Source organism: Triplophysa dalaica, chromosome 2, assembly GCF_015846415.1.
Source record: "Triplophysa dalaica isolate WHDGS20190420 chromosome 2, ASM1584641v1, whole genome shotgun sequence".
Taxonomy (NCBI): domain Eukaryota; kingdom Metazoa; phylum Chordata; class Actinopteri; order Cypriniformes; family Nemacheilidae; genus Triplophysa; species Triplophysa dalaica.
The window spans coordinates 5,997,624-6,019,661 of record NC_079543.1 but is presented as its reverse complement, the minus strand read 5'-3'; the positions used below and the strand labels follow the sequence as shown (position 1 = coordinate 6,019,661).

The following is a 22,038-nucleotide window of genomic DNA, read 5'->3' as shown; positions in this document are numbered from 1 at the left end:
AATTAAAAACCTACAGCAATATGAGAGAGAGAGAGAGAAAGAGTGGAAGAATTGATGATGTTCAAAAAAGAAGAGGGTTCAAATATAAACTGCCGTCTCATCATGTTTTCGTCAGATATGACCTTGGCAATCCTGACTGCTGGGTTTGAGTTGTTTTGGAAAGGTGCCACGCTACCCATAAGCTTAAAGTTAATGGGGGATATCAGCTGTTTCTTTGCTTTGATGTTGTCCTTGCCAGCTGCTGTACGGCAGGCAGGTACCATAGTACGCTGCCGATATTTACAAGACCACTCGCTTTAAAGGGATTATTTTATAAAAGGGATTATGCAACAATTATGCAAACTAGAGGGCTCTTTTAAACTGATGTGTTCTTTTGCATGTGGGTTTTAAATTTAGTAATGGCATGTGTGAGCTCTTTAGGAATTGCGCGGTATGTTGAAGGAGAGGTCTTTCAGGTTCACCAGCTGTTTCTATGCTGTAGAATTAAAGTAGATAATCTTTACCATGTTACATTGATGCTGTTTCAAAATGTTAATGGTCTGTGAGTTGTACGAAAAAATTTATTAAACAAATTTTACAATGGAAGTTTATAATGATGTTTTTAAAGTTAAGCTGTTGAATACGATTTCATGGGAAATGTAATTTTGAGGTCATTTAACTGCCTAACCCATGTTAAAGTAACCAGCAATTATATATTTCAAAGAGGGATGGCGATAGAGAGTCAAAACAAATTATAGCTTTAAAATGTCAAGCGTTCACACTGTACATAATGTTATTATTGCTGTGAGAATTAAATGCCAGAAGGATGGGAAGTAAACATTCCCACATTTTTATGTTGCCGTCATGAGATTTTAGGAAGTAACTTTTTATGTTCATCGAAGAGATAATATATTTATATAGTATATAATATACTGTATATATCTTGATTATTTTAAAAATCCAACAGTACATATATCTAAAATTACATATATTTAATTAGAAAACGTATTTAATTAGCAATTATATTTTTAATATAAGCTTAATTTAATGAATTATATTAGAAATATTTGAATTATTTTTTTACCTACACATACCCAATTTAAACAGTAGATTTAAAGGATTTCGCAGTGTAAATTGTTTCACCGTTAAATCAGGGTAAACGTTTGTGTAAAGCTGTTATATAGAAAATAAATTGACTGAGTTTAATAGAGGTTAATTAATGAATGTTAATATCTGGTAGTGAGTTAATGTTCTGTAAATAACAAGCTGCTATCCTAATTAAGATACATTTTACAAATTACAATTATTAGGTCTTTAATCATCATCAGGTCTTATATTTAAATATACAAAAACGTAGATTGCAATGTGTTTAGAACTTCATGTCTTCTCACAGTGTCATTACCACATTTGCAAATATTTCTTGTTTATTTTAGCTAAATTATTCATTTTTCTAATTGGTAACATGTCCGGTATTGTGTTTTCATGTGTTTACCACCATGCGTTTCAAACTGAGCCCTAAACGAACAAAGTGTTTAAAGTCTATGATCTCCCAAGTAAAACTCGCTGGATGTATTTGGTAATTATCGCAGAAAATTCATACTTTCAATGATGCAATGTTTTATTCATCACAGGACCACGTGTGGCCTCAAATATATTTAGCAATTCAGATCCAGAAAGAGAAAGAGAGAGAAATTCATTATAAGCACCATGGGGGAAGGCTGCTACCCAAAGCTCTGTCCTTGTGCTGTGCTCATAACCAGCTTCCTCTCCTCAGACCGAGTTTGATATTTGAGAGTCAACAAAAAGGCCAATTCAGCCTTAACCAGTACAAAAACGGCCTGCCTCATTTGCATATGCGTTTAAACAAGCAATGTCAGCTTTGTTTGTGGCTTGTTTTCTGCTAAGCTGGTGCAGAGCTTAACACCTGCTATTTCAACCCCTGTCTACACATACACGCAACAGCAAAACAGTCATATTAAAGCAACAGTTTACACAGAAATTGTCCCATCCCCGTGTCATTGTTTATTTTCCCCATGAAAGAGATCTTAAAGGAACAGTTCACCCCAAAATGAAAATTCTGTCTTCATTTACTCACCCTTAAATTATACTGTATGAATTTATTTGTTCAGATGAACACAGAGAAGGATATTTGAAAGAATGCTTGGAACCAAACAGTTCTTGCCCACCATTGACTACCAAGATAGTAAAAATTGTGTTATAAATTTCTTTAACAAAACAAGATATTTTGAAGAATGTAGCTCAGCAAACAGTTCTGGGTAGGGGTGTAATACTACTTCGCAGTACGATATTTCGCGATGCAAAAATGTTACTATGCACATCATAAAGAGATGGGAATATGTGACGATATGATTCTATTCGTTGAGCGGTCAAGGCACTTCCAACTTTGCGGAAGCGGTTCACGTGTGCTTATCTCACATATGCGGGAGAGATAAGTCTCTGGGAGAAGGAAGCACAAGACGCAATCTGTCTCCGTCGGGTTTATATTCCTTCACAATCTCCGGTAAAACACAGCAAACTTGAAGCATGACTGCTGGCGAGTCACCCCGAAACTAATTACAAAGGCAACCACATACGCTTTTATATGGCAATGTTAATTTATCCGCTTACGTGAGCTGCTGCATAACGTGATTATGCAGTATAAAGTAAGCCAAAAGAAACCAGCGCTTTACCAATCAGATAAGTGATGAAGTGAGTCATATTGTATATTAAAAGATTGAATGACATGCTACAGTAAAGATCGAACCAAGAATGTGAGCATGATTGAAGTAATGTAATAGAGTTTATGTAATATGTCTTTTTTGAAGGATATTTTCCAATTCATTACTGTCTCAAGCAAAGGATGTGCAGCTTCAAAGATACATGAACCAATGGCGCTTGAGTGTGAGCTCTGTCAGAGCGTTTCATTGTTTGAATGTACTGAATGAATACGCCCTTCAATGAACAAAAAAAGTAACTGAAATTGTTATATCTTGAAAGTAGATGTTATTTGAATTACGGTTTCATTTTTTCATTTTGTTCAAAATATCGAGATGTGTATCGTATCATGAACTCAACATCGAGATATGTGCCGAATCGTGAGCTGAGTGTATCGTTACACCACTATTTCTAGGGCACTTTTGACTATCATTGTCATTTTTCCTACAAGGGTAGTCAATAGAGGGCGAGATCTGTTTGGTCACAAGCATTCCAGATACCATTCTCTGTGTTCATCAGAACAAAAACAATTCGACAGTGAGTAAATGAGTGAGTAGTATTTTTGGGTGAACTGTCCCTTAAAGTCTCCATAGAAGCATTTTCACCAAATTTGACATCAAAATGTTCAGAGAAACATTAACAATTATGCAATTGGCAAACACTTTTATCCACAGCGACTTGGTGTGAATTCAAGCTATAATTTTATTTAATCAGTAAAATTACTGATGCACGATTAATCGCATTTTAACCGTGATACAAATGACTGCCTTCCACGATTAATGAAGCATAATCGTCACAATATTACTGTGTTACCAGCAAGCAAAAACATCTTAAGGCAGTGTAATACATATGCAGAAATAAAATATTAAGAAAGTTCTAAACTGACAGAATAATCGTGATTATTAATCGCAATTAGAAATTTGAGCAAAATAATTGTGACGATTATTTTATCGTTCAGCCCTACAATTGCAGTATCCACAATGACATTTAACAATAGCCCAATTCATAGCCTACTATTCATTCTGGCTTTTCATTGTAAATACAATACAGATAATTTAAACAAATTAAATCTAGCATGGCTTGTCCGTATTGGTGTCCTGCTAGAACTATGTCTCCTGATTCAACCTATTTTATAGTTAATTTACTGCTTATCCACCTTTACCTCCCTGCCTGTCTTATAGAGTTCCAGTCTCTCTCTCTCTCCCTTTTCCTATTCAATATGTGCTGATTTCAGCATAAAGTAACAGCATTAAAGGACTCTGTCTCTATTGGTGAGCCTCTGGCAAGCTTCCTGCTCATATTCTTCCTGACACAGACCCCTTGAAAAAGCTCCTTATATAGAGAGGCTTGGGATGAGCAGACACAACTGGCAGTAGTCTTGCTGTATCGTACATTCTTGTTCTGTAGAGTTTGGGCAAAATGAAGCAGTGCAGTATAAGTCATCAATATTTTGGTTTGTATTCCCAGAAGAGAAACCGAAAGTAAATGTTTTATGCCTTAGTCAATTTAGACAACATCTAGGCACACAATACTGGTCTAGGGCTGTAACATGGACAATTCATAAGTTTCACAGAAAGAACAAATTTATTGTACGGCATAAAAAAGACATTTCGATAGTCAACTTCAGACATTCTACAAACTGTAAATAACTTTGTAATCTCTTGTCAAATATCAGTCAGTGGAGTCTTAGTTGACCTAATACCTGCAAAAATTTTACTTTGATGGTCACCTTAAAGACATCTTTAAAGATTGGGCAACATGCTTTCATGCATTCTGATTTCTTATCACTTATCACTTTATATATTATAAATATAGTTGGACGTATGACTTTGTATTTCTGTGCTCGATACACTTCCCAAGCAATCCAGCTTGTTTTTGAAAGTTTTTTATAAATCTGGATCCCTGTTTAGTAACAAGGATCATATTCCTTTTATCGGCCATTCTCCCAGGAAAAGCATGCCCACACGTCCTCCACCGAAAATGACCATGCGCTAGTGTCAGAGAAAGGAAAACGGCCATCAATGCCGCTTCACTCGACTGACGAAAATGTAGCTTGTTTTCTCACTGCATTTCGGTGATGAATGTTATAGAAACGGTGGATATAATGCTGGATTTGGAGATCGTTTGAAACTGATTGAAGGTGAGTTCTCAGCGCTTAAAGATGCCGAGTATGAATTGCATGCGGGAAGTCAAACTAATATGACTGTGTTTTGTGTGCGCACGTGCATAATGTAAACAACACGAAGGGATAATACGATTATATGTTGTGTGCTCGTGCTGTAGTTCTCTCCCCCCTGCCTGCCTCCAGCAGCTTGTCTTTTCCCCGGAAATAATCGTACAGCTGTATCTCTCTTTTATAAATTTGATCAAACTAAATACTCCTCAAAGATAAGAAGTAAACAATACTACTGTGTAGGTACTCAAGATTAATATGAGATGGCAGAAACTGCGTGTTTTACCCCATCTTTAAGAAGTCTCATTTAGATTTTATTGGGTCTTTAAAATGTGTAGTCTGTGTTGTGTTTTGGTAACATCTCAAACATATCAGTACAGTATTTTTGCTCAGGTTATATTTTCACTACTCACATCTGATATTAGATCAGCAGTAGCTGTAAAAACGTAACAGATTTTTGTATTAAACATCTAACAAAGCTGCACTCTGAAAATTGATTTTCCTCAGATATTCTGGTTAAGGGTTTTTTAAAACCTCCAAGAAATATTAAACCGCAAATAATTTCTCTGAACCTTATTTCATGTGGAAAATATCAAACCAGAGTCGGACATGTTGCAACGACATCATCAAAATATTTGCATACTTAATTGGTCTTTGTTCTTAACCATTCTTGTGTTGTGTTTGGCTGCGTGGGGATCATATAAAAACAGATGATGCGATTAATTGTTTTTTTTACCGCAGGCATTTATATTTATAATTTTTTTTCACCCATCATAGACTTCTATTTTAGTACACGTATTTGCTTGTAATTTTCATACAGCAAACATCTGTAAAGTGTTCTGGTAACACTTTACAAAAAGGTTGTATTTGTTAGCAATTAGGTAATGCATTAGCTAACATGAACTAACCGTAAACATTACTTCTACATCATTTATTCATTTTAGTTCATGTTACTTAATCATTTACTTATACGTTTTCATTTTTTTTACAGTTAACATTAGTTAAAGCACCATTAACTAACATAAATAATTTTGAAAAAACATATTGTTTATCGTTTGTTCATGTTAGTTAATGCATTTACTAATGTTAAAGGCCCATTGCAATGCTTTGGAATGCGCAACATTATTTGATATGTTGACGTAATTTCAACTGATAAAATACAGTGAACCCGCCTACATTTAAAATAACCAATCGCATTTCGTTTACGCTACACAGTCAGCCTGGCAAAGCTGAATTTACCAGTGATGTGTCATTTTTAGCTTGTAATTTATTTTGGTGAGATAGTCACACTGGCGTTTGTCTTCTCCTTTACTCATCATGGTTGCGATATCCCATCTCTTCCATATAGCCTTAACATACAACATTCTGTGTAGACTTGAAACGCGTTGGATACATTTTGTTTTCTAAGCTTGTTTGTGCGTATGATCGTGCAAATATTCAGCTCTGTGCAATCGGGTCTCTGACCCACTCGCGTGACACTAACGTGAAATTATGACTTTAATTTTAATATTTACACTGTCTTTGATCATCCCCCATCTCCCATCTAGTGCATTATGCGTCATTCACCATGTATGACATAATAAAGGTACGAACAAGTGGCTGACATGAGGCACAGTTTCTCATAGTGAAGGGGGCGGGACTCTTCAGGTGTAAAGTGGATTTAATTGGATGAGAATTTTGACAGGAGACTGAAGTGTAGCTTGATGTCATGGAATTTCTAGATTTGTTTGAGCGCACGTGCCAGACTGTCAGTTTCGAAGGCTTATAACTTCTAAATGGGAATTTTGTCAGATCTGGGAACGTATCAGTTTTTTGACCTTCTTAAGGCTAACTCATTTTTAATAAAAGAATAAAACTTCACTGGGGCTTTAACAAATACAACCTTATTGTAAGTGTTGCCTTTAGTTTTTGCATACATTTTATGTATTGATATATGAACCAAATAATGCTTATCCATATAGGTATTAAATCTATCTTTATATTAAATTGTGCATAAAAAACTTATTTAAACCTGTGTATTCTTGATAGTTCATAGTTGTGTCTAAATTGACCAACCAGCATCCAGGACGTAAACTATCAGCTGTAATCTTAATTATGGGACAGTATTGTAGTTGTTATCCTAGCTGCCTGTGATGAGGTCGCTTGCAATTAACATTCAACTACAAGCAGCATATCTGAAAGCTATTTGAGCACATGTGTCAGTCTCGGTAATAACCAATTAGACTCCAGGCAACTTTATTTGATTTAGTGCCATTAGTGGCTATATGAGAATATTTCTATATAGAGAACGTTAATTTATGAGCCATTCTGTTTTTACTAAGCATGTCTTCAGGTGTTTGTTAAGATGATTCTATTCTATCTTTGACACCTGTCCTCTGTGATATTTTAGATTTGAGTTACAGGTTACAGGACATTTGAGATTCTATGCATGTTACTAGTGTGATAAATATTATTTTCATAAGTATGAATTGGGTAAATGGATGTTTGTTGGCTGGTGGGCTGTTATGATTTGGATGAGTTAGCAACCATCCAGTACACCCAGGGCCGTAGCTAAAGAATTATGGGCCCTCATTGCCAACTAATAGAGGGACATTTTATGCCAAGTTTTATATAATATCACTTTGACGTAGTCTATTTACATTTAACAGAATATGGTAAAATTGTGGTAATCCAAGTGGTATATCACGCAAAATCACGCATTACACATCCTAGATAACGCAAATCCGTCTCCGTTCCACATCGCTGGAATTATAGAGCCCTACCTTTAAAGAAACGTCTTGATAGACTGGGAAACAGCAGTTCTCTGAGTTCCTTTCTTCTTTTTTATGACATTTATTTTTTGCAGCGACATTTTCAGTCACTTATTCTCCTGCTCTATAACTTCATCAAAGCATAGGCTTACTTCAGCTGAGCTGCCTGCCGCAGTGCCATCTGATTTTGTTCACGATCTAGGTGTTGTACATTCAGACTAAACCTTTAACCATTTTGGGGGAGGGAATCACAATTACTTAGAAAAACTTCTTTCTTGGATTTAACTTGGATTTAATTCAAATCTCATGTATATGATTCATACATTACAATTATTTACAACACATGCAACTTTATAGTATACAGGTGACATTATGGTACAACTGTTGAATTTTTTAAAAAGGCCCCTAGGATTGTCACCACCTTTCACCCCACTATCCAACAATCGTGTTTTTAGAGAACAGAATATAACTTTTTCTTCTGTGAAACACAAAAGAAGATATTTTGGAGTTGTCTCAGTGGTTTTGTGTTCATACAATTGAAGTCTGTGTTGTTTGGTTACCAACATTTTGCACAAGCAAGCAACACTCACATTTTATTTAGAAATATAAAGATAATTAATTGAAAAATAGTGAATTAAACTTGTAAATACAAACTTAAAGTATGTTTTTTTTTTTTTAAGTATATTTATTTTCAAATAAATGTAAAAAGTAAATTTATTTGAATCCCCATACAGTACTTAAGAATCAATATACAATACCAACAAAGTAACACAAAGTACATTCAAGACGTATTATACATATTACTATCATGTGACTATTATCTTTTTTTTTCTTCAAAAAAGTTTCTCTATACCATATGTTATGCAGAAACCGCCCTATGTAAACCATACCACAGTTTTCACTGTGTTATGCTGATGTGCTCTTTAAAATAAACTTCTTTGTTATGGTTTGAGGGGCTTGGCTTCATTTTTTCCTGACATTGCATGAATTTTAGGGCCGGCATAACATCGCAGTGCGTTCTCTTGAGATTTACACGCACGCCAGCCCATCTGTGTGTACACAAATTCTTTTATTGCCTCACATTAAAGACTTTATTTGTTCAACCTTCAGCATCTCGGCTCGCTCCCGTTGCCATAGGCATGTCACTTTATAGCTATTGATGTGTTCTTCCTCACAGAGTTTTCTTCGGTTTTGACAGCCATGCGACAGTTCTGTGCAATAAATACATCACATGTTAACTTTTCAGAAAGTGTGCGTACGACTGCAGACTTTCTGTCGGATTGATTTATGTTTGCGTTGTTCTGTTTACAGGGGTGAAAGGGTTTAAAGGGTAAGTGTTTAATTAAATGGTACTTGGTTTTATTGAGACACATGAAGAACATAAAACAGATCTGTACGATACAGGCAATAAATACCAACGCGTGCAGATTTAAAAGTGTTTTTTCACTATTGACAACCTCAGGAATTTTTCTTTGGGTCTGTTTTTATTGATTTTGGGAAATCTAACACAAGATTTGAAGAGATTTTTAGATGTTAACTTATTATGATTATGCCTTTTTTAAGAGATATTGCAGCTGTCCACTGTATTGACTTTGCTGTGTGTGGAAGGGTTAAAACGTATTTTAATAAAAATGTTTCTTCTAAAATTGCTTTTGAAAAAAAGCAGAAACAAATGAGACACTTGTTCATAAAGTGTATTGAGCTGTAAAATTAATGTAGTTTGTATTGATAGAATCACCTGAATTTGGTTAATTTGATAAATATTTGACATCATTGAAATCCTCAATAAAGTGCAGATTTGATCAGTCTGAGCTCAGTTTTTGACACTGTTACGAAATCTCTTCTGAAACAAAAAAAATGAAGATCTCTTGGTCATACTCAGGTAAAAGAGGAACATTTCAACCCAAAAATGAAACTTTCATTCAAGTTCTATATTTCTTTGTTCTCAGAAACACAGAGGAAGATATTTGGAAGAATGATTGTAACCAAACAGTTCTTTATGAGTAGTCGTTTAGCCCTTAATTATTAAAATGTATTCATATTACTGAAATATCTCTAACAAGAACTAGTGAAATAAAAATATCGATCAAACTTAGTGAAATTCATCCATACGTATTACTGAAATAATTCTTATAACTGCTAGTGGAATAAAACATCGACCTACCTTATTAAAAAATAATCATGTGTGTTAATGAAAGATCTTACAAACACTAGCGAAAATCATTCACGTGTATTACTGAAAAGTATTTTACAAACACGAGTGAAAATCATTCACAAGACCCAGGACATTAACCTTGCATGTTGCGCTCATATTCTGGATTTACCTGCTCATAGTATTCTTTATTCATATATACCATTTAATATTACTCTTTAAATGCACAGATCGAGCTTTAAAATGTCCCTAAAACTTATTTTCCCCCTACTATGGTAAGGAATAGGTGCGATTTACGGAGGCGGGATTTAGAATTAAAGAGCAATCATGTATCAGCATCCGCAAGAAGTAAACCAATCAGTATTAGGGGAGTCATAATCTGACCAATAAACTGCACGGTGTTAGGCTCACTATACCTAAATAACATTTGTTGTCATGTGATTAGCTGCTGCTCCATTGGTGTCGTGTTTTGCGCTTAAAAAACGTGTGCAGGCCAAAAGCCTGAAGAAAATGACAATACAACCCCATTATTTCCTACCACTCACAGCGTCTTTTCACCTCTTCTGAGTTTGCATGTGTGACATATGAATGAATTCAGTAGTGTTTGTAAGATGTATTTCAGTAATGCACATGAATGAATTTCACTATTGCGGATCGATGTGTTTGTTTCACTAGTGTTTGTAAGATGTATTTTAGTTATTCATGTGAATGAATTTCACTAAGGTTGATCAATGCTTTATTTTACTAGTGTTTGAAAAAGGTATTTCAGTAATAGTCAAAGATCAATGTTTTTATTTCACTTGTGTCATTTCAATAATTAAGTCCTAAACGGCTGTTCATAGTTCTTGGCCACCATTGACTACCATAGTAGGAACATTTCTTTGTACATTTCTTTGTTCTGTCAAACACAACATAAGATATTTTGAAGAATGTAGGAAAGCAAACAGTTCTGGGGCACTTTTCACTAGCATTGTCATTTTTCCTACTATGTTTGTCAATGGTCGCCAATTAACTGTTAGGTAACAAGCATTCTTCCAAATATCGCTCTTTGTGTTCATCAGAACAAAGAAATGTACACAGATTTGGAAAAACACAAGGGTGAGTAGCCTAAATGATGAGAGAATTTTCATCTTTCAGTGAACTTTGCCTTAACGCAAAAGTTTCCATTTGCTCTCTGTTTCTCTATTTATTCTCAATGTCTTAAAGAAATCTGAGATTTTTTTGTATGGGTTGATGCTACACTAGCAGCTCTCTATGCTTGGGAGTGAACATCTGGTTCTGCATTTGTCGTTTGGTCTAAAGAGAGAAATCATATCTCAGCTCAAAATCATGCTGCAGTTTACTTGTTTTCATTGTTCAGAGCACATTGATGCTTTGTTTTAAGGATATTATATTTTTAAGTTGTAAATATAATTTCTTCTTTGCCATAAAATGCCACAACATTCTTTCTTTGGATCTATTAACAACCTACTGTGTCCATTTGTTGGGGTAGAAATTGTGGATTGATGCTTCACTAAGCATCTGCCTGGAGAACACATTGCCCTCCATGTTTTACCACAGTGCCGATCAGTTCGGTATAACAAAAGCATTAAAAAACAGATGTGAGGCAAACACAAATTAGGCCCTATAGTGTAGGGGACAGCTGGTGATTTGGTCAAGACATTTTTCAGGCAGAAATGTAAGGTTTCATAACTTAGATCCACATTTACTGAATAATTATTTAAAAAAATCATGCCGACTGCTATCAGTTATGCTCTATCAACAAGATGCAATTCTTAACTTTTGCGTCTCCATAATATAATTGCCATCTCTGTTCGAAACATAATACTGCAGGTTGCTTTATGTACTTATCTTTACGTAAATTTATAGTCAAACGACATCAATCTGACATCTTCAAATTTGTACCCATCAACTCAATTTATAAGTCATGGTTATGAGCTTAACATTGCAAAATCGAAGCGATTACTGATTTTTGTTTACTTCTAACAAAAAATATGGATTGCAGCTTTAAGCATCAAGCATTCCAAATGCACGTTGGAACCGGGTAGTAGAAATAGAAAGAGATGAAAGTTGAACAGATCAAATATGGACGGCTCACATCTGCACAGTAATCTAAAGGGAAGGATTGAAAATTGCATTCAAATGGAGTACTCAGCCTGTAGGAGCGAGATCTGCTGAGGTTTGACCTTGTTTTACAGTGGTCATCTAGAAATAATGAGATACCTGCTATGCGCTGGTCACATCTGAGTCTTAGCGAAATGGCAACTTATGCAGCTCCATATGAGGAATTTCACGCATTGGAAAAAATTCCATCGTGGCACATTTTAAAAGTCAAGGGACTACGAAATCAAATGAAAATAGGGAAAAGAGAAAATGGTTGTATATTTTTAAGTGTACAGCCTTCCTTTGTATCTGTTTTTTCTAAAGTATGTATTACAAGGCCTATATATACAGTAACCCCGAAAACCACACCTAATTCAAATATATCTTACATACAGCACAAGCTAAAAATTAAGATTACACATTACACAAACACATTAGTTACGCAAATCATTTGACGAAAATACATAAACAGATAAGACGGTGTATATAGCATAATAAATAGAGTAAGCCAAACTTTCTTGAACACGTTAATGTAAGGAACTGTACTCATTTGGGCGCGTGTTTGAACCTAAATGAATTGACTTTATATAACTACTAAATACCACCTGACAGAGAGTTCAAAGTCTTTTCAAAAATGACTCTGAAAAGCCTATTTCTAAGAAAAAGTCTAGCATCAGGATCAGCCGACACTTTTTAACATTGTGTCAGCTTATGCAATGACGTTCATATATTTTTAAATATGACCTGAATGTTCAAAAGAGTTTCCGTGCTTTTTGGCACTCGCCATACAGTAGATCAGACACTTCTAATACCCAAAACCTAATATATTTATACGTACCTGTATATTTTTAAATCCAGCTATTCAATAACTGCATCCTTGTTCAAATTCAGATGGGTCACATATAGGCCAATCCAATATAATCACAGCGCTGGCTGGGTCGAACAGTGATTTTGTATTGCCTACTTGCATAACTGTTTAGGTTGTCATATCTCCAAGACTTGATTTGAATAGCCGCTTCATGTGATTTAGTAAGCCCAGATGCTCAGGGAGTCATTATCTATATTGATAGCATCAATGTAGATGGCAGTCACTCAACAAAAGCATTATCCTGATATAAAATCTTGAGGAGGGAGCCTTTTAAACTCCGTCGTTGGTACATAGCCAGAAACGTTAAATCACGCAAGGACATGAAATAAAAGACAAATTACACTTTGAGTGTAATACAAGTGCATGTCAACAAATTATGGCATAAAAGTCTACTTGAAATCCCGGTAGAACAGTGTTTTAAAATATTTGGCAACGTACACACGGTCTCAGTTGAAAATAATGAAGCAAGGTGCATCTTTTGATGATAATAAATGTGCGACGGTATGCAAAAAGGCAAAGCGCCGTTGATATCAGTGACTAAGAATCCACACAGTAGTTCATGGCAATTGCAATTGTATTTATATCTTTTCATACGACTGTGCTGCGGACGATAGCTAATTGGTCCCCGCTTTAAGATTTCTGTGCACGCTGAAGGATTTTCCTCATTATTTCTTTCCTCGGGAGATTAATTTAAAGCAATAAGGTGCAGGAAGCTCATATAAGGTTACAAGGTTAAGTTTGGGAGGGACGTATTTGCTTAAGGTGTCTAATCAAACTGACCCAGGAGCAGATCTCTCCACTCCAGATTTATTTCCGTGAAACCGCAGTGATGATGTCATTCCAGCGCGATGGATGATTTCATAACAAACGCAAGTTTTTGTTTGCTTTTATTCACTAGTTTGCCCTGGTTATATTCTATTGTCTTTGCACATCTTGTGTATGTTAGCTTGTAGTTAATTCGGAAGGAATCTGATTAAATAATTAGGTGTCAGGCTTCGCGGGAATGTGCCTAAATGAGCACGGTTATTAAATAAATCAACACACCTGTCTATTATTCATGTTAAGGGATGGGATGGTGATGAATTTAACGATTTTAGATCCCTTTCTTATGCCATTAGTGATTCTTTTAGTGCTTTTGGAGAAAGAATATTTGGAAATGAGTAATGGGATTTTTATTGCATTTGCTGCACTCCGGAGCCTTTTTGCTAAATGATGAAATCTTTTTGGGTATAAAAAGAATATGAATCATTTTTTTAAATAATTTAAATACTTTTGCGAAAAGGCATGTTTACACAGACCTTTTCACATAACATAGAGAATGCATAAATGAAACAATTGGTCAAAATCATATACACACATACAATCAAGCAATCCTTTGACTCTTTTAATACTTCACAAAACTTGTTCATTAAAATCAAAATGTGGATTAATCTTTAAAATATTACAACAAAACTTTTGGATTGTATCTTAAACTTCACATTGTAATTCACACATAATTATGGGAACATATGCTATGGATTTTTATAATCATTTATCCACCAAACACAGAGGATGCCTACCCGACAAACTAGTGGAACCTCAGACCTCCTTTCCTGGATTCGCCTGCATAAGGCGAGGGAAATGTCCTGTTGGGCAATTACACTGTGCTGAAAAAATGGAATTATAACAACTAGTCCTATTAAGCGAATCTTAAACTTCACATTGTAATTCACATTACATTTACATTTACATTTAGTCATTTAGCAGACGCTTTTATCCAAAGCAACTTACAAGTTGGGTAAGCAATGGAAGCAATTGGGTCAAACATTAGGACAACAAAAAGCATAAGAGCAATAAAAACATGTCTCACAAAGCTTTTTTTACACATAATTATGGGAACATATAGAAAAATACTGTATATTTGTATTCACAGTATTGTTTGTTCACTAAATCACCGACTTATTTCCTAAATATTTGAATTGAATTTGATTTATATGAAAAATATGATTACAAAACGTTTTTAAGTATATCTTGAGCTATACATTGAAATTCACCGAATGGTGTGTGAAACAAAAACGGGCTCAAAACCTAATCTGTGTTTTAGTTAAGCTCATAGTTTTGCTGAGTGGACCATGCTCATACTTTATTTTCTGCAAGCTCCTGTACAATTCCTCTATAACGTCTTCATACAGACAGATTTCGCGGCTCTCCTCCAGACTTCAATTTTCCCCGCGATGCCCCTCGGATGAGTGTTCCTGGAGATCTCTTCTTTCATAATCAAACTCCCTCCAGCATCCACTTTAGGAGAGAGCAGAATCGCTGATTCTCACACGGCTCTATCACATGCTATTTTGCAGCTCTCTGTGCCCCCGCTAGATGATCGGGTATCAATTTTCAGCCGAAAAGTGAACGAATGCTCCAGATATTTGTGCTATTTTTATGTCAGTTGCAGTGTGGAAGCATGGAAGCAAATGGAAGACAGTGATATAAGACAATCGCAGGGTCTCTTTGGACTCCAGATCTGACTACTTTTGGACATCAATATTAACCAGGCAACATTTCCTGCCACCCAAATCAGATGGGAGTTACCGGAGAAGTAGTAGAAGATGAAGGGGCTTGGACAATCTCCCACGCTCATACAAAAGCTCACAAGACGGTGCAGCTTTGTTGAGCATGTGCTGAACATGACAGCCTTACTGACTGAAGCTGTAGAGATATATCAGGATTAAGGATAGTGCAAACAGTTGGAGATTATAAGACTTTTTTTAAGTTTAACGGAATAATCTGTGTTGAAATGCATTGGTCCCAATGATTTTTATTGGTTTTGTGTGCATACAAAAGAACTCAATGGGGAAATGTTTCAAAATATCTTCTTTTGTGCTTTGCAAAAGAAAGAAAAGTCAACAGAATGAAATAATTTTTTTATTTTCATTTTGAAGATGTACTATTCCTTAAACTTGTCTTGACTGGAGAGTTTGTTATTTGTGACAAAATCAGATAATTGCTTTCTTGTTTAAGTTTTTATTTTTATGTTTGTGATCGGAAGTTTTGGGTCACCTGACTGATGTTTTTCACGATCTTGGAAATCTTTTAATTTGAGGGTCTATGGATGGATTATTTTTAGTTCAATGCGACTTTGCCTGTGAAAGTCTCAAAATCTAATTACGAAATAACAAGCTTAAAAGTTTCCTTTCAACCATTAATTTCACTTTGATTTCAGGCTTTGACATGACCTTACTCTGTCAGGATTTAAGATATCATAGTTATATTTTCAAAGAAAGTTATTTGTATTATATTGGATGGTTTTATGTAGAAAAGAGCAAGTCACACAAAAATGACTTTAGCTGGGTGTTCACTGGCAGGGTCACATAAATATGATAATGTAAAATTGAAATATTGTTTGCATGGCTTGGATTACTTCCCGGTCAAGGATCTGCCAATCCAAATCTCACTAGCCAATAATGTGAGGTTTGTGCTAGAAAGGGGGATTGTCCCTGTAATAAGTGCACTGTAAGTCGCTTTGGATAAAAGCGTCTGCCAAATGATGAAATTAAATTAAATTAAATTAAATTAGAAAGGCATCCGTACTGTAAACTTCACTGTAAATGAAAATGAAAAACTTTAGCAGTGAATTCATAAACTCCGAAGAACAGAGCTTGGAAAACTGTCAGTGTTGCCAGATTGGGTGGACAATTTCCAGCCCAAAAGCTCAATAAAACCCGCCCACTCCAACAAAAACCAACCCAAATTTTAACTGCCAAAGTAATGTAATGTAAATCAACGATGATAATGGCCATTTTATCTCCTTAAAACAAACTATGACAAGATGAAAAAATATAATTAAACCAGGAAAACAGGTCAAACAGACCAAATTAAAGAGAAAATATTGCAAATATGTCCAGAAACCACTTCAAAGCGACAGACAAGACATCAACCAATGACTTAAACCCTCAAAGACCACATTTTGTGCAAAAAGTGCCCACTGGAATTAATCGAATTTGGGAAGCTGAGAAGACATTTTCCACTCGCTCATGAACTTCATTCACACACCACAGCAGCCAAAAATGTGAAATTCATTGATACATACAACAGACCAAAAAAATGAACAGCAGCAACAATAATATGCTTACATTTGACAGTTGTCTTAACATCTGAAAGAACTACAGTATGTCTTTTGTGAAGTATATATTGCAGAACATATAATGCAAAATGTAACAAGTCCAGCAGCGGTAAAGGACGAATATGATGAACAGAAGTAATGTAAGTAGAATCCCATATTCAGTTTGATTTTTATTAAATCATTCAATTGCTGTGAAATCAGTTATAGTTATATTTACAAAGTCTTTGAGTTGTCCGTCACAACATGCGTAATCCACGATGTGAGATTTGAGTTACTCTTCCTACCGTGCAACATATATTTGTGCCACTTTGGCATTGCGATCGTTTCAATGAATAAAATCTGGTCCTTTATCGCGCAAAACCCTGTCACTCACGAGCCATCACATGATCTCAAATGTAGATTGATTGATAGGTGAGGTCTCCCTATCCCAGACCCGATTGGTTAAACTGTGTTAAACCAATAATGGCTGTGTTAATGTGTGTATGACTGCACATCACAATTTTTTTTCGAACAATTTGAAATAACTTGACTTGACAAAAGCAAAGAAAAGTCAAGCTGCTTGGGCGGGTTTTAAATTTCATAAACAGCCCAAATTTTGTCCCAATTCAATTTTCTCCAGTCTAACACGTTCAAAAGAAGCCCAAATGGGCGGGAACACGCCCAATCTGGCAACACTGAAAACTGTTAAGAATGCAGTTTATTTGAAAACAATGTTCCTTTTTTGCAAATGAGTATGTTTTCATTATCAGTTTTTTTTTCCTTCTTTTTTCTTCTTAAAAATCTGCGTTTGTTTTTTCGGTCACTTAAAACATAGTCAATAAGATCTCAAAATAAAATTGGAACACCTTTAGTATGTCTTGAAAAGCATCTGAAGTGAGACATCAACTTTTAGATAAAATGCCATAGACATTTTTTAGCCAAGGTGTGGCTACAAGAAAATAGATAAAGTTGTTACAATATAACAATTTATTTTGAAATCTCTTTTTTTGTCTGACATAATTCCCAAAGTTACATTTGTATTACTCTATACATTTTTTTCCACATTTAACTCAAATAAAGTCACCCTAATCTTTTGATCTCCATAGTGTATATGGTAGATATGGGTTACTTGTCACAATTTTGATTCTAGAATTATCGTCTGAAAGTCAAATTTTCTATATGCACATTAAAGTTTTTGCTTTATGCAAAGATTGTTGAACACACAACTTTTTGTTGGGAAAATCGTCACAGTCTGAACTTGTATGTAGGAATAGTCAACAGGTTTTCAGCAAAATTCTACATTTAAACGACTATGAAGCACAGTGTATGGAAAAAGTAATAGGCGGATTTCATAAAAATTGATGTCTGTCTGTAAACTTTAACTATCTACAGAACTGATCTCAGGACAGTTGAGGTAAATGGACACTTGACACACTCTACCCCTGCATGTTTTTCATTTTCATAGTGTCTGGCAGGTTTTAATCAAGTCCGGTTTAGCCCACGATTTATTTTTCTCCGAGCCCAGTTGATATATTTGCATATGATTAATTACTCTCTGTAAATACACAGACAGTGAACTTGATGAGCTTTGCTAATCCTAAGTGCTGATGAGGCTGAATGGAGGAGATGAATTGCATTGTGGATATGCCTGTCAAATATTCACAGGTATATTTGCTTGTTTGCTTTTAAGTCAATAAATGGTTCTTTAGGGTTTGTGAACGTTATACATGTAACCTTCAGCCACAAGACACTACCAACACTTGCTGTATGAATGGAACTTTGTTTTGTTCTTTTTTGTTTTGGCACAACTCTGACTTAGCAAACAGTATTGTACTTTTAAAATTACACAAATACATTGATCAGTCTTGGTTGTTTGTAGCCTTTATAGAAGTCTGTTGTACCTCTTTCTCCATCTGTCGCTCAGCAGACAAATTCTTGTTTTTCAGTTCTGTTAAAACCTCATCCCGATTTACATATTTACTTCGAACTCTCTTATCTCTCCACATCGCCGCTCATTCCCCCCGCTGCGGAGAGCCCTTCCACCCTTAATCCGCTTTGTCGAATCATCCAGCCTTGCAGCCTAGCTGCTTCAGTTATTAAATCACAATATCCCATAAACACGCAGGTTTACTGTTTACAACGCGCCCGTGTTTAAATGTAAGATCCTGCTGGCCGCCGCGCTGCAAGCAGTCGCCGGAATACTCGATGAACTCGTTCTCCCGGCTGCTTCTATTAATTTATGCATTAACTTGGACAGGATCCAGTTCAGAAATTTCCAGTGATCAGGAAGGCCCGTATCATTTTCTGAGAGTAATTGGAGGGTGCAGGGAAGGCCATTAATGCAGCGAGGCCAGAGAAACAGAGAGCCAGTGATCAATCAAGCGCATACAAGCTGTGGGGTCCAAACACAACACGACTCATTTTCATCTAAAGCTTTTTAATAGATGTTTGCGCCCGCCGCCCACCGACCCACTTAAAGAGATGGTAAGCAGATCGGCAACAGTATCACGTATACTGACACCTGGAAAACCTCAGGAGGGAATTTAGTAAGCAAACTGCAATGTTTGCGCTTTTTTTAGCATGCGATTTACAGAAGGAATTCATTTACAATTGTTTAACAATGCAGATGCGCAAAAACGCAGTCTGTGATTTCACATCTGTTGGCTATTTTTACGTGATAAATTGTAAAAGATGCTGCAGACTAGCACAATCCAGCGCACTTTACTGCGATTATACCGCGTCCCACCACGACTGCAGTCCAAGCAATCAAAATGGCTCTTTAAAATGCTGAACGTTCACTTGTTTGTACTACTCGCCTTGATATATGCCTAGGAATAACGGTCTTCTTCATCATATGACAAATTACTGCTGTCTTGATGAAAGGAAACTTTACATAAACATCCCTTGGAATGTAGAAATTGGAACGTAACCTTCGGTTTATTGTCTGATTTTCGAAGCACTGGCATTGATCTATAATAAGCCTCATTGACATATAAAGGTAATGTGTTTGCGTTAAAATGAATGACAGTATTAATTCAGGGTGTATAGCAGCACATTAAGCACCTGTTTGAATTTGGTGGTTTGTTAGCAAATAAGACGGTTTGGGCACTTGAATTATGTACGCAAGTGGCAGTAAAGTGAATTAAAAGTCAATTTGTCGTTACTTGTCAGTCAAACACCACCTGGTTAGGAAACGCTGAGCTACAGTTACCTTAAACATACTCTAGGATTGTAGTCAATGATGGCCAAGGACTGTTGCGTTTTAAGCATGCTTCCAATTATCTGTCTTTGCGTTCTTCACAACAAAGAAATTTATATTTCTTTTGGAACAACTTAAGGGTGAGTAAATGATGGCAGAATTTACATTTTCGGGTGAACTGTACATTTAAGTACACTTAAAACCATAAGTTCCCTTAACTAGACAGTCAATGGGCTCGGTTTTCCAGCAAAAACATTTTGTATCACCAAAAACGGATCAACAAGAAACTCTATTCCTCTATTGATCCTACAATAACCCCTTGACAGGTTATACATCTATCATCATTCACTAAGATGTTATACACATCAAGTTAAGGTTACTTAAGGTTAATTCATCGACAACCAGAATTGTAGATTTATATGCAGCACAGCCACATATTGATCGGGTTAGAAACCGCCCCATATTATCCCCGGCCAATGCTGTCTTGATTGATTCTAAGAACTGAGATCAGTAAGCCGGTGCCAAACATCCTCTTCTGGGGAGGGCAAATATTTTATTCGAACATCGTGATGTTCCTCCGTTTAGAGATTTTCCGTGTTATGGTGACCGGACAAAAGAGCTCCTTTTGTCAATGTTTGAACTTGACAAAATGTCTCGCACCATAGGCTCGCTTCTGAATTACAATTCTGGAGGAATTATAGAGTGAATTGTTATTTTAGTTATTTTTAAAGGTAAGTTTCAAAGTATGAACATTTGGGGAAATTAAAAGACCTGAACAAATTGTTGACATAATAAAAGTGTAAGGTGCTATGCAATTATGGATATATATTTGACGTTAAAAGAACTTGATGAGAAATGTTTAAGAACATATTGATATCAGATTTGATCAAATGCTGTATATTTTCATAACTTACTGGAATTCGTCTCAAGTTTAGTCTAAAGTCAAAATTCAGTCTCTTTCCCTGCATGTTTAATATAAATGGGGGTGGGGTTTATGTCCATTATGCATGGTATTTATGTATTGAAATTTCCAACGTTTGAGTGCAATAGTGTATCTTGGGTATCAAGTTTGAGACTTGAGATCTATAGAGGAAACACAACAGATGAGATAGTTTTGAGTAAAGGAGAAGAAAAAACAGGACACTTAAGCAGAAGATTTAGTGAGAGTTTTTAGTCTCTGCGAGAAGCAAATGACATATTAAAAGACTAAAATATGGAGTAGCTAACCTGTCCAGTTACCTGTCCAGTTTTATGTCATTTGCCAAAAATATTAATATTGACAATTTTGCGGTCAACATATCATTTGATTTTTGTGAAAAACAACTCATTTTAATCTCATCAAGTGTTGACAGATTAAATGATCCCCTAATTTCACACAACTAACCTGTTCCATAACAGCATCATGTTATTTCGGCCCACCGCCATTGAGCTTGTATTGATATGTCGATGCATGTCCATCAATACGTCCATCTCAGCACACCAGGAGCTCGCTGGGCAAAAGTCCCAAGGGCTCGGTTCAACATCTCATTATGAGGAAGCCGAGATGGGGTTGAGACCTGTACTGATTGTAATTCTCCCGCAAATGTAACGCCACTCGTTGGTGGTTGGCTTTCTGAGCCCCCTGCCGCCCCGGAGAAACTCGCACTCGAATCGTACATATACATACAACATTCTGTACATCTCGCCCACATTTCACACCAGATTGCATTTGTAAATTGCAATCTAGATAACGTGAGGGGGATTGTCAATCGGCATATAGATGAGAGACGGACAAGGTTATCAGCATAACTGTGGGTGTCTCAAGAGCAGGGTGGGCTATGAGTAGGAGCGCTTTCGAGAACTTGACCTTAATCATTCCTAATCAGACACAAGAGTTGAGAACGGGCTTTGATTGTCGAGTATAGAGGACAAGGAGTTTATTGAAGGATGAAATCGGGTGGTATGTGGTGATGAGGCCTGATATGGCTGAATCAAACTTTCATAATGCGCTGAAGAAAAAATATTTTCTACTTGTCCAATTT

General features: G+C 35.9%; 1 protein-coding gene across 4 annotated transcripts in view; it reads left to right on the top strand.

Annotated features, from left to right (window-relative positions):
• Positions 1 to 22,038, top strand: part of LOC130407918 (VPS10 domain-containing receptor SorCS1) — a 138,079-nt gene that overhangs the window by 40,893 nt on the left and 75,148 nt on the right. The window lies entirely within an intron of this gene.